The following is a 14,292-nucleotide window of genomic DNA, read 5'->3' as shown; positions in this document are numbered from 1 at the left end:
TTACCACAGTTCCCCTACTGTACTCTGATGTCCATAGTGATATTTGTTATTTCCTGGGCAGAAAAGCTTGGTTACCATTGCATTGGGGCTATATTGATAATATTTTGCATAGATACAAGGGCTCATACATATAAATGAGCATTTTGCTTCTCAAAGTCTTTGGACGCTATCTTGGGGAATTGTCTTTGGAGTTTGTGGCACTATTATTTTCAATAACATTTCAGTCTTTTCAAATTTTGCTCTTTGAAGATAAATTTAAATTTTGGTTATAGCCGAACATTACTCAGAGCTAAGCCTACTCAATAAAGTAGGAAATTAAACTGGGTTTGGGGTAAGCAATGAAGTTTGACTCTTGAGCTCCAACTTCTGAACCAAATAATAAAAAGTGATCTCTAAGATACAAAGTGGTGACAAAGTACTCAGTGGGGGTGTGATGAGTCCCAGATATTTACTTCAGTAAAGTTGACTTTCACAGACCCCTGACAAGTCATTGACTACCTCTAACTAAATCCAGTTGGACAAAGAGGATAGGACCTGTGTTTAACGTCTTCAAGGAAGGTGACTCCATAAGCTTTTGTTGTTGTTGCTTTACTCAATCTATTCTCCATAACCCTTTCTACTAGAAAAGTATTTTATGTCTGCAATTTATGCTTGTTTCCTCTTTTTATATTGTCTTATTGAAAAAAGCACAATATAATCAAAAATAAAGTTAAACTTGTTTTGCAAATACGAAAGACATTTTAATGCCATGTTGAGGTTCTGGCTACTTGTAAGTAAGTGTAACTGCATCTGGATGTATTTTTATTCTATTGTGGATCTTTGGATGCAGTGAAATTCAGATTGCAGCAAAATCACTTATACATTCTTTTCAGCTAAAACACACTAGATGAATTCTCTAAGCTTCCATGGTTTACATATTTATATATGACTACCTGGGTGGAGCAATCCATGGAAGGACTTTTGAATAAGCTCAATATTTGATACCCTTTCCTCCAAAGAATGGAGACTGTGTGACTGATAGATAAGAACCATTCCTACACTTATTGCTAGCTCCTGAAGCCAATTGCAGCCTCGGAGCCATTGGGCTGTATTTGGCTGTGTATTACAGGTTGGACAGATTGATTTGCCATCAGGTCAGGCAAAACTGACTTTTATGGTGTGGTCTGCCAGCTTCAGACATATGCTGTATTGTTGTTATTGGCTAGAATATTTATTAGACTATTGCTGGACTTTTTTTTTAATCAAATGCTTTACTCCAGGCCTGTTTGTACTGGGAGCTCTGGACCAATAGTGTCTCTCTTAGTAACAGAAATGTGAGCATCTGTGGATTACACAGCTTCATCCCTCTCTAAAATATCCCAGTCCATCCAAAATGCTATATTATGAATTAAATAAATATATATGTATTCATGAGTTCTTGGTTGTCTCTTACTGAAGTTTAACTTGGGGAGGACCAAAAGGAAGATGTCCATGAGTTACTGGAATTGGGTAAGTGACTTGGGGAAAACCAATGATCATATAATAGGTAGTGATCGGGGCAGAGAAGGCCCGGGGGTGAGATCCAATCATGAATACTGATTTCAGGAGAGGATACAGTCAAGAAGACTAAAGAAATGGGTCAGGCACAGTGGCAGCACATGCCTGTAATCCAGCAATTTGATAGGCTGAAGCGGGAGGACTGCTTGAGGCCAGGAGTTTGAGACCTTGTCTCTTAAAAAAAAAAAAAGACAGGCATGGTGGCATGTGCCTGTAGTCCTAGTTACTTGGGAGGCTGAGGTGGGAGGATCTTCTGAGCCCAAGTGACATAGTGAAACCCGTCTCTCTCTCTCTCTCTCTCTCTCTCTCTCTCTCTCTCTCTCTCTCTCTCACACACACACACACACACACACACACACACACAGAGAGAGAGAGAGAGAGAGAGAGAGAGAGAGAGAGAGAGAGCGAGAGAGAAAATGTAAGGTCCAAGGACACATGACATCCAGTTTCAGAGATTGGAGCAGAAGGGCATAAGACCAGAAGCAAGTGAGCCGACTTCCTGTTAAACATCTGGCCTGCAGGAGGAGCCCGAAAGGGTTAGGAGACCCCTCGGGGCTAGAATTGGACATATTTTAATCAGAGTTGTGGTTGTCCTGAGACTACAGGGGTCATGCAATGTGAAGTGAAGTAACACAGACATGGGTGGCAGCTTGAAACAGGTCATCAGACCTGGGTCCTGTAAAAGCTATAGCCCATAGGCAAAATGATTAAAATACAAAAGAGAGAAGAATTTGGAATATCAGGGGTTTAATGGTCTATTAGCTGTTTGGGCAAATGCTGAATATGGGGCTATTATCCACAGCTAATATTCTAATTATATTTTTGTGATGTGATGTTTGGAAAGGCTCACTCTTCTTAATGTGCCAGGGCAGAGGAGACATAGGGTTCTTTATACTCCTCTTACCTAGGAAAAGAATCGGTCCTATGGTTTCTGAATCTGAGCCTGTAGATGGGGGTGAGGGAGTCTCAGTTATGGAGGTTAGGAGTTACAGAGACCAAATAGGTTATTGCAGGGATATTGGAAATGTATATACCATGATAGCTAATGCAAATACTCTTCTCCACTGTGAAGTTCCAGGAATGGAGGATGAAGATGATTGATTGTAACTCTTGGATACAGTGTGCAAATTACAGTTGTGACTGGTCTGCCCTGGTGAGTTACTAGTGGTAGTTGAAAAAGGGAGCATTTACTGGAGACACAGGAGTAAAAGTGGAAGCTTTTACCAGGACATAGCATGGAAACTTGTATATAGTAGATGCTTAGTAAATGTTGGTTGAATAGAACAAGTAGGACCTGATAAACATAATGACAAACAGGCCACCTCATACATTGTGAGGTTTTGTGAACTCACCACTGCCACTTGTCACTTGTATGATCCCTCTCAGGCATCTATTCCAGGTCCATCATTCCCATGACTGCTTCTTGCCATTTTTAAGGCCAGACTCCTTCAAAGGGGACAGTTAGAAGAATTAATGAATTAGGCATCAATAATATGCTAATGAAGAGATGTGGGCAAAATGTATACACCTGTACCAATTCCTTGCCCTACCTCTTCCTTCTCAGAAAACAAGAAATACTAACAAAGGCCTTCTAGAGAAAATGCTCTCATTGTCTAATGTGTGGGTGCTAAGCTTCAGACTTTCAGGTTTAGCAGGTTCAGCCAACAAATTCCCTGGCAGACTTGTAGGGAATATATTTGGGTCCAAGAGGAATCTTTCAAATAATGGAATATAGATGTCAACTGAGTCTTGGCAGAATGCCTGTGATCCTTCCTTGCCTTGTACACAGAATGCAAAGAAGATCTGCTACTCTTCTAGCCAGATTAAAAGTCACAAAAAAAGGGAATTTGGGCTGATTTTCCCTTTGATGTACAGTAGCAGAAAAAAGCCATTATGAACTACAACTTTTTGTCCAGCTCAACTCCCTCAGTGATAAGGGAAAGTTTTGTGATATCCCAGAAATGTGCAATTCACAGCAAGCAGCTGTCAAACACATAAGTCAAAGTTAAGTCCAAAGCTTAACTGATTCAGCAGCTAATGATACAATGAATTACTTTTAGATTCGGTTTCTTTTTTTGCATAGTGAAAAAAGAGCACTCATAGGTTCCAGCTCCTAGTCGTCCTTGTCCCAAACAACAAAAATGATGTCAATGAAACACAAGAAGACAGAGGACTGCCATGTGAGTTGTGGGATATCTCTCTTTTTTTTCTCCTCTTTTTGTCACCCAGGCTGGAGTGCAGTAGCATGCTCACAGCCACCACAGCCTCGACCTGCTAGGCTCAGGCAATTCTTCTGCCTCAGCCTTCCAAGTAGCTGAAACTGCAAGCATGTGTTGCCACACCCGGCTAATTTTTTGATTTACTGTAGAAATGAAGTCTTGTCAAGTTGCCCAGGCTGGTCTTGAACCTGTGGGTTCAGGCAATCCTCTTGTCTTGGTCTCCCAAAGTGCTGGGATTACAGACTTGAGTCACCGTGCCCAGCCGGGATATATCATTTCTAAGAAGCTGATTTTTGTAGTCTGTAGCTCTATTCTGAGGGAAGTGGATCAGGAAACCTTGTACCTTACCAGAACCCAGGAAGCGGGAGACAATGGAAAACTTTCTCATGACAGTCTCCCAGGGAAGATAAAGAGACAAGTGAGAAATGACCTTGAAGCAGCTCCTCTCAGGCCTTCCAACCTTTTGTGCGCTGGAAGGATCACAAGCATTCTGTCAAGACTCAGATTAGCTGTGTGGTTCAAGCCTTTGCCTGAGGGTCCATTGTGGGTATTGTCAGACCTCACAAGGTCACTAGGGTGCCAGGGTGGAGTCCTTCTCCTATGAAGATTAGCTGAAGCTCCATGTAGCTTCCCCAGGAGGAAGCAAAAGGAAAGTCAGGATATGTTGAAAAGTCTTCTTTCTCCCTCCCTTCTGCAGACCTTCCATTCATGTCCTTTCATTCTTCTCAGTCTCTTTGGGGTTGAGGGTGGGGACGGGGCAGAGATTAAAGGAATAATTAAGATATACAAGACATTTAGTCCCTGAGAGATTCAGTACCAAGGCCAGAGAATCCAAAGGCCCAAGTCTGTTGCTATCCAGCTCTTAGTTTTTCAAGGTCCCCTCTAGTTCTGACGGTATGAATTTCCATAAATACAAATTTAGTGAATGTAGTGCTACAAGCCTAATCTGCATACCTTCCTCAAGAATGTTGGGACATCAGGGCAGATCACCAGGAATCCTATGACTGTTACAGAGAAGTGGATGACATTACTGCTACTTTAGGACCACCATCAGATTCCCTTTTGGAGTGAACATCCTCTCCTATACACACTTCAATTGGACCTCCCCTTCCAATCTCCCCTATTTATATTTGCCACCATTATTTATGAGCTTTCCACTTCAGCCCTCTCCTCCATCCTGCTTTACTTGATAACCATACAATAGTGCTCTAGCTAGCCTTGTCTCCGTTTCAAATTTCAGATTAGCTGTCTGACAGTCTTCCTTATGTCTATGAGGGGAATTGCCAAAGACATTCCACTTTCCAAGGGCAGAGTAGTTCACTTGATATAGCAACTGACAGGGATGCTACATGCCACTTTGCACAATCATGACCTTTCCCCCCCAAACTCCCACAAATACACTCCTTATATGGGGCAGAGGAGAGGGTCTTGGTATAGTCACCACTGCAATTAATCATTCAACCATTCATTTATTCATTCATTCCATAAATAGTTTACTAATGGCCCCGTCTTGTCGGTGCTGGAGCTCAGTGATGAATAAGACAAGTCTCTGCCCTCATGAGACTCAAAATCTAGAGGAGGTACAGATGATCAATGGGTGAACACTTTTCTAATCATATGAGCTATCACTGACTGGTTGCTTAGTGTGCCTGACACTATGCTAAGCACCTGAAATACAGTGATTTCTTTAATCCTCCAAGCAACCCAATGAGGTAAAGTCTATAATTGGTTCCCTAGAACATGAAGTTAATTCCAGCGCCCATGCCCAGACCTGCAGATTCCTAGATAACCAGTGAGCAGCTAGCAAGGGTCTTTGCCATGACTGCCTTTGGCACGAAGTAAATAAGTTTGAGGCCCAGCACTGAAGAAATGACACAGCCCATCAGCACCTGAAGTCGGGGTTAACCAGGAGGGCCTTCCAGGACTTCTGTAGAAACCCTCAAATCTGCCCCCGCCCCTGGCGCGGTTTTCTAATCATTTTTTGTCTTCTTTCTCTTCCCTAGTCCCCCTCCCCTTTCTCGTCCAGCCCCTCCCCCTGGGCCGCCCCCTCTCTGAGTCATTTCCACTTCCCCGCCCCAAGGACCTTCGCTCTCTCTGGAATCCCGTCCCCGCTGACAGGAAGTAGAGGAAGGGCAAACTGACTCTGGGGACCAGGTGAGAGCTTTCCCCAGTGAGGATGAGAGCTTTCCCCAGCCACCTCCTCGTTTTCCCCGGCTCTCCTCCCTATTCCTGGGGACGGGAATCCTGAGAATTCCCTCTGGCCGAGCTGCCGGAGTCCCTGCCATCTGAAGGCCCTGCTGGCTGAGCGTGGGAGGTGCCGCACCCCGCCCGGTGTCTCCTGGGATGTGAGGAAGGAAGCGGCGGCCCAGTCAGACGGGCCTGTGGGGCTGCCGCGGCTCGGGTTCCGCGCTGGGAGGGATTTCGCTTCCGCGAACCTGAGGGGCGTGGGAGGGCCGGCCCCAGAAGCCAGCGGTTGAGAGGAGAGAGGGAAAAGGCCCCCAGGGATGCGTGTGGTGGGGTGCGTGCGTGCGCAAGTGGGCTGGTACGTATAGTGAGGGAGAATGCGGGGGTGGGGTGGGGGGTGCTGCTTGTACGTGTGGGGGAGATGCGAGTATGTGGTGGGTGATTTCCACAGGTGCCGGCGTGGGGGCGTGCGTGTGGTGACAGACACATGTTCAAGCGTGGAGACTCACAGCGGTGCCAGGCGGGGATGAGCGTGTGCGCTTGTGGAGGTGTGTGTGAGGGCATATATATGCATCTGTGCTTGTGCGTGGGGTGCGTGCGTGCGTGGAGGTACGTACGTGGGGTCGTGTGTGTGGGGTGCTGCGTGCGTGTAGGCGTGCGGTGGCGGAAGAAAGAACCTAAAAGAATGCTGACTGACAGCAGGTGCTGGGACTGACACTACCTACATGTGCAACTGAGGTAAAGGTGTCAGAGAAGCTCTTGCTGACTGAGCTTAAAGTCATGATTCTTAACCTTTTTTTTTAAGGTGGGCGGTAGGATGACACGGAGCCCTTGAAAATCAGGAAAACTATCGACCATCTCCTTTTTAAAAAAAAATTATTATAAAGATGTGGGGTACAATTCAGGGTTAGGTATACAAACACTGATCATGCAGGTACCCCTGTGACCATTTCCTTTTTAAAAACTGCCCCATGGATTGCATGTAAGCATAGAGGGTTTGTGGGCCCACAGATGGCCATCTGTAGCCCTCAGATATGTTTTCAAGGGGGGAGAAAATCCGAATAGATTACTTTGTTATCTGCCATTGTGTCTTTTGATTCTGTGAGAGAAAATGGAACAGGTGACAAAACTGCTGCCTAATCTTTCTATGGGCCTGTCGTTGGCTTGGTATAGCTTTGAGGCTAGCTAGGTTTGCTGCTCTTGTGTGACATGGTGGCTGCAGAGTGGGGGTATAAAACAGGATCACTCCCAGAGTAAGAGAGTAAGAGTGCAGAAGGGTGCCTCGTGGACTTCCGGATAAAACATGGCCCCTTCCCAAGCCAGTTCTGGTAGATCTCACTAGCCTCAAGTCTTGCTGATCAGCTCCTTAGTAAGTTTGGAGTGAAGAGGTTTGTAGTGCTTTTGTGTGTTATTTTCCCCCCAAGGATCTAGACAGCCTGTGGGTAGTGTGGGGAGTATGAATCCAAGATTGGGACTTTTTGGGTAAGTGGCAAGGACTTGGGCTCTGATCCTATCTTTAGCATTAACTAACAATGTGACATTAAGCAATTTTCTTTTTTAAAAAAACTGTATCATTGGTAATGGAAGGGCATTTTTGGGTCATTGAATACTATATTTTTAAATTTTAGACCCGGGGATACCCATGCATATTCATTACATGAACACATTGTACAGTGGTAAGGATTTGGTCTCAGGCGCCCATTACTCAGATAGTGAACATTGTGCCACATAAGTAAAGTAATTTCTTAAACTTAAGCTCCCTTCCCCCTCCCTCCTTATTGGTGTCCTCAGTGTCTATTATTTCCATCTTTATGACCACTTAGCTTTCACATATGAGTGAGAACATGCAGTAATTTTGTGGGATTTTTTTCTGTTTCTGAGTCAGTTTACTTAGGATGATCTCCAGCTCCATCCATGTTGCTGCAAAGAACATGATTTTATTATTTTTCATGACTGCTCATTAAGCAATTTTCTTGATCTTCCTGTGCCTCACTTTACTCATGTATAACATGGATTGGTATCTCAAAGGGTAGTTGAAAGTGTAAAAAAGACTATAATAAATTCCCAGAATATGTTAACCAATGGCAGCATACCTAGAAATATGTGTGTGTGTGTGTGTGTGTGTGTGTATTTATTTATTTATTATTATTTTTGAGTTGGAGTCTCTCACTCTGCCATCCAGGCTGGAGTACAGTGGCATACTCATGGCCACCTTCGCCTCGACCTGCTGGGCTCAGGTGATCCTTCTACCTCAGCCTTCCAAGTAGCTGAAACTACAGGCACGTGCCACCATGCCCAGCTAATTTTTCTTTATTTATTGTAGAGATGAGATCTCACCAAATTGCCTAGGCTGGTCTCGAACTCATGGGCTCAGACAATCATCCCGTTTTGACCTCCCAAAGTGCTAGAACTATAGGTATGAGCCACCGTACCTGGTCATGTATATATTATATGTGTGCGTGTATACACACACACACACACACACACACACACACACACACATATTTGCAGAGAAGTTAAAGTAAAAATTTTATTCTGGAAGAAGGTCTTAAACTACTGACTTATTTTTGTTTTTTTTCTAGGCACACATAGTTGTGCTTTTCTCAGCAAAAGCCCTCCAAGTTCATCCTGTAAAGTTGCACATTTGAAGTAAGTGGGACTTTATTTTGAATTTTTTGCAATGTACAGATAGATAATGGTTAGTCCATCATCAGTTCTTACCCTGGAATGCTGCCTTAGTTTTCAAGCCTTCATACTTGCCTGCTTCATTCTTTTTCATCCCCCATGTTGCAGTCAGAGGTATCTTTCCTTCTGAGAAGCAAAATAACATATTGGTTTGGAGCACAGACCTTGGTGTCAGACATATCTCCTGCAGATCCCAATTGTACCCTGCTACATTGCTCTGTTATATGACCTTGCACTCATTATGTCACTTGTTATTTTTCTGTTTTTTGAATATCAACTTATTTTGAATATACATCACTTTGTAAGCTAGGAAACAAAACCAACCTAAGGCAATCTAGCACTCTAGGGATCTAGACTGAGTTTTATGATCTTTAGTAGAATGACATCATAAAGGCAACTTCTTCGGGTTCCCTCCCACTACAGGAGCTTTTCTGTCCTCTTAACAAATCCTGTACAACAACAACAAAAAAGAATGATGTCATAATACAGTGTGCTCACAATAGAGTTATAAACACTAAATAATAACCATTTATCTACATTTTTCATTAAGAAACAGCCTAAAGTTCAGTCCTTAAAAACATGACTTATAGAACATCATGCTCTACAATGAACAGAAAGACTCCAGTTATATGCTGTTCAACCTATTGGTGAATTGGATCAGAGCTGGCCAAGGATTGATAAACAGAGAAAGTGTTTACATTTTGAAAACTTGTTCTGAGGTTTAAAAATTTCCTGGTTGCTGTTAATAAGAAACTCAGTAAAAAATATTACAGATGGGCCCACACTGATATTTGATTTTACCAAGGTCTTCCCCTAGAACATAAAGGTAGAGATAAGTTTAGGGGATAATATACTGAGATATTTTTAAAAATGAATTACTTAGTAATAAGAAATTAGACATACTATGTTATTTAATTTGCTACAAGAACAGATTGACAGTGAAAACTATTTAAAAGAAAATCTCAACTCTAAGGAGGATGGTGGCAGCAACACTTTCTGCTACAGAATAACCTCCCGTTTTCTCAGAAATTTGTTTTTCTCAGGAAATTATTTCCTCAGAAAATTGCTATTTTTCCATGGTACATATTCATATGGAAAAACTTGTCAGGAGCTTTTACCAGGGATAGGAGATGAAAAATAGAACATGTCCTAATCAACTCAGTTAACATAATTGGGATGGACCCATAAAATCTGGCCATTGTTTTATTAAAAATCTGCAAGCTACAGAATTCCTTAGCCCTTAGCTATGGTTTCTGCTCAATATCTTACAGTTGGGCACAGTCCCACCGTGACTCTTCTCAGGGCTGAAATGAGTACTAATCATCAAAGTCTGAAATTTCATTGGAGGAGTAACCCCAGTAGCCTTTGAATGCTTTGCAGAGAAGGTAAAATCTCAACAGGGACACCAAAATGATGGAATGACCTGGTCTGTCCCCTCTTTGCTGATATAGCCCAAAAGCAGGAGGGAACCTATGATAATGAGAAAGGTGCAAGTTCAGTGGCCTTGTAAGAGATCTTAGGAGGACTTTTCTTAAACTGAAAGTCAGTGTAGCCATTGTCTGTGCTGAAGAGCCTGGAGTATTTCTCACTTTACTTCTTAGGAATTTCAGTAGCCAGGCTGGTATGGGACAGAATCATAATTTGCTGACGTAGCTACACTCAGAGCATATGCCAAGCTACCCGCATGCCTAGAACTCGCCCACAGTTGGCAGCAGAAGTCCCTGAGGTCACATAGCACAGCCCATCTAACTACCACCCTGCCTGCCCCAACAAGGACCAGTGTGCTGGAAGTCTCTTTAAGAATCCCTTTCCTTATCTGTAAAGGGGGACAATGGTAATACCAGCCTCAAGAGTTTTGTGATGGTTTGCCACGATGGTGTCTGTAAAGTAGCCCATAGTAACTGCTCAATAAATGGTAGATTAAAAATGGTAAGGGCAGTAAAGCTACTAGCAAGAGAGTTGAATTGTTGAAGTGATGCACCATGACACTTGGACTAGATAGGGAGTGAAGCCATGAGGTGGTAATGAGCTGGAGAATGGGAGAAATCAAAGGATGGGAGATTTTTTTTTTTTTAGTTGGAGTCTCATTCTGTCACCCAGGCAGGAGTGCAGTTGTATGCTTACGGCCACTGCAGCCTCAACTTGCTGGGTTCAGGCGATCCTTCTACCTCAGCTTTACAAGTAGCTGAAACTACAAGTACACACCACCATGCCCAGCTAATTTTTTTATTTATTGTAGAGACAAGGTCTTACCAAGTTGCCCAAGCTTGTCTCAAACCCCTGAACTCAGGCAGTCCTCTCACCTCTGCCTCCCAAAGTGCTGGGATTATAGGCATGAGCCACCGTGCCCCACAGGCTGGGAGATCTTGATGAGAATGTGGAGTAGGTAGCCTAAGAACCAAGAAGTAAGAAGAGTAGACAGAGATTGAGTGAGTGGTGTTCAAGAATTCTAAAGTGGAGTAGATCTGTGTTTATTGTGTGATCTAGGACACTAGTGACTTGAAGTGACATGTGGTCAGAGGTGGATGAAATGTAGAGGAAATCAAAGGACAGTGAGGCTAGCATGTTGGGTGAGTCATACAGACATTGATGTTGCTTACATGATGGCAGGGGTTGAAATAGAGAGGAAAATGGAACCAGTGCCAAAGTCAAGTTCCCCTCTGATTAATGGAGAACAGTCATTTATTTCACAAATATTTACTGAACTTTTACTAGATGTAAAATATATACAGTATAACAAGATAGCAATATATATAATATATGTTGTATATACATATAAACTATATCATTAGACTATATAATTATATACAATATACTACAACATATATTGTAATATAGTATATACAATACATATATACAATATACTGAGGGGTGCCAAAAAAATGTATACACATTTAATGTTCGCCTTAATCAGAAGTGTCTGGACACTGGTGGTAACCACTTGGAGCACCTCTTATAATTGCAGAAGTCAAATGTGACCTGTATTCATCTTATTGAGCATTAGAATTTTAATACAGTTTTTTTTCCTTTCTTAACGTGTATACATTTTTTGGGTACCCTCTGTATGTTGTATAACAATATATACAGTATAACAAGATAGACAAGAATCTGCTCTCTTGGAGTTTACAGGCTAGTGAGAGTGATAACAAGCATTAATAATCCTGCCTATAAATGCTCTAGCCATAGGAAAATAATGTGAGCTGGGACTGGATGGCAGGCCCCCTTTAAGAGTTGGGGCTTTATACTAGGAGCAATGGGAACATTCCTATTAAAGATTTTTATAAGGTGAATGACATGATTGGATTTGTATGTTTGTTTCTTAAGTAAGTATGACTATATGCTTATTTTTTTTTTTTTAAAAAAGGGCTGGGCATGGTGACTCAAGCCTGTAATCCCAGCACTTTGGGAGGCTGAGGTGGGAGGATTACCTGAGCTTAGGGGTTCAAGACCAGCCTGGGTAACTTTGTAAGACCTCATCTCTACAATAAATCAAAAAATAAGCTGGGCATGGTAGCGTGTGCTCATAGTTCCAGCTACTTGGAAGGCTGAGGTGGAAGGATCACCTGAGCCTAGCAGGTCGAGGCTGCAGTGGCTGTGAGTATGCCACTGTATTCCAGCTTGGGCGACAGAGTGAGACTCCAACTAATAATAATAATAATAATAATAATAATAGCCAAACAACATAGAAGTATATAGGGTAAATTATGAAAGGCCTGTTTGTGTGTATGTTAGTTTATATGCATCTATGTGCACACACTTATACACATATATAAAATACACGTGTATGATGTGTAAACACATAATAGACAGATATGTATATAATAAGTAAAAATGATACATACTACTTTTTAAAAATGTAAACATACAATAGTTTTATTTCCATGTTATATATAGATCCACCTCATTCTTAAGTGCTGCATAGTATTCCATGTTATGAATGTATCATGACTTATCTATTTTTTTGACTTATCTAACTATTGCCCTATTTATTGGTGGACATTTAAGTTGTCTCTGATTGTATATTAATTTTTCAGTGTGCCATTTTATACAATTTAATTTTTGTTCTAATATTGTGTTTTAAATTTTATTTTTTAATTACATGAGGAGTACACAAGGAGTTACATGAGGAACACATAAATATTTTCTTTAAAAAATTGTAAAAATATAGGACTATGTAACAATAAGAGTAAATGCTTATACAGGCTTATTCTGCTTGGCATCATTCTAAATGCTTTAAATAGATTAGCACATTTACTCTTTACAACAATTCATGAGATAAGTACTGTTATTTTTTCCATTTTACAGTAGGGACACTGAGGCACAAAGAGGTCGGGTAACTTGTCTGAAGTCATACAGCTCATTATATTCCTTTACTTCTATCCCAGTACATACAGTGCCCTACAACAAATTTTTCTTTTTCTTTTTTTTTCTTTTTTGAGTTGCAGTCTCACTCTGTCGCTCAGGCTGGAGTGCAGTAGTGTGCATGCTCACTGCCACCCAGCATCAACCTGCTGGGTCAGGAGATCCTTCTGCCTTAGCCTTCCAACTTAGCTGGAACTACAGGCGTGTGCTACCACACCCGGCTAATTTTTTTATTTTTATTGTAGAGATGAGGTCTCGCCAAGTTGCCCAGGCTGTTCTTGAACCCGTGGGCTCAGGCAATCCCCTCACCACAGTCTCCCAAAGTGCTGGGATTACAGACTTGAGCGACCGCACCTGACCTACAACAAATTTAATGTTTGGTTTGTTGGTTTGTTTTTTACATACTAGGTTAATATTGTGTTATCCTGCAACTAGCTTTTTCCACTTAACTATGTATCTTTGACAATTTCCATGTCTTTATTTTTAATTACTCAATTATATATAAGCACATTTTTCATGGTAAAAGGTTAAAACAATACATGATATAGTGAGAGTAGATCTTGAAACCTGTGTTAAAAACTCCAAAACAACCAACTGTCCAAAGTCGTTGAGTATCCTTACAGTCCCTTTATATGCATTTTGTGTGAATAAGTACATATGCATATATATAACCTTTAAATTCTTATTTATTGATTTAATCGCACACATGATATATGAATACATTTTTGTCTCAAAAGATTAGATCATTACAGGGAAGCCTAAAACCCCCTTTGATCATCGATTTTCTCCCCACCTTCACCAACCCCAATCACTGTTTCACTGTTTGACTTTAACTTCTCTCAAACTTTAAAAAATTCATTTACAAACATTTCACACATACACACATATACATATATTATTAGTGGTTTTAAAAAATATAAATTGTATCATGCTATATGTATCGCTCTGCTACTTGCTACTTTACCCAACATTATGTCTGAGAGCATTCCATATTAATACATATAAATTTACCTTGTTCTTTTTCACTATTACATAGCAGTCTACAGAGTAAATAGGCTATAATTTGTGTAGCCATTTTTCCATTGACATGGTAATTTCCAAATTTCTGCCAATGTAAAGCCTGCTGTAATGAATATTCTTCTATGTGTCTCCTCTTTTCTCCACTGACTTTTAAATGCTACTTTTAATCAGTACTTGATTATGTATACTTGGGTCTGTCTTAGGATTCTCTATTTGATTCTGTTGATCCATTTATTTATATATCTGCATCAACACCACACTTCTAATTTCTTTTTTTTTTTTTTTT

General features: G+C 41.3%; 1 long non-coding RNA gene across 1 annotated transcript in view; it reads left to right on the top strand.

Annotated features, from left to right (window-relative positions):
- Nucleotides 1-8,519: 8,519 nt before the first annotated feature.
- LOC110594369 overlaps nucleotides 8,520-14,292 on the top strand; it is a 13,776-nt gene continuing 8,003 nt past the window's right edge. The window contains exon 1 of the long non-coding RNA XR_002481221.1: nucleotides 8,520-8,588. This is a non-coding gene — a long non-coding RNA (uncharacterized LOC110594369). The remainder of the gene's footprint in view (nucleotides 8,589-14,292) is intronic.

This window comes from Carlito syrichta, unplaced genomic scaffold (assembly GCF_000164805.1).
Source record: "Carlito syrichta isolate Samal-C Ts95f unplaced genomic scaffold, Tarsius_syrichta-2.0.1 Scaffold314870, whole genome shotgun sequence".
NCBI classification, from domain to species: Eukaryota; Metazoa; Chordata; class Mammalia; order Primates; family Tarsiidae; genus Carlito; species Carlito syrichta.
This window is presented reverse-complemented; position numbering and strand designations above follow the sequence as displayed.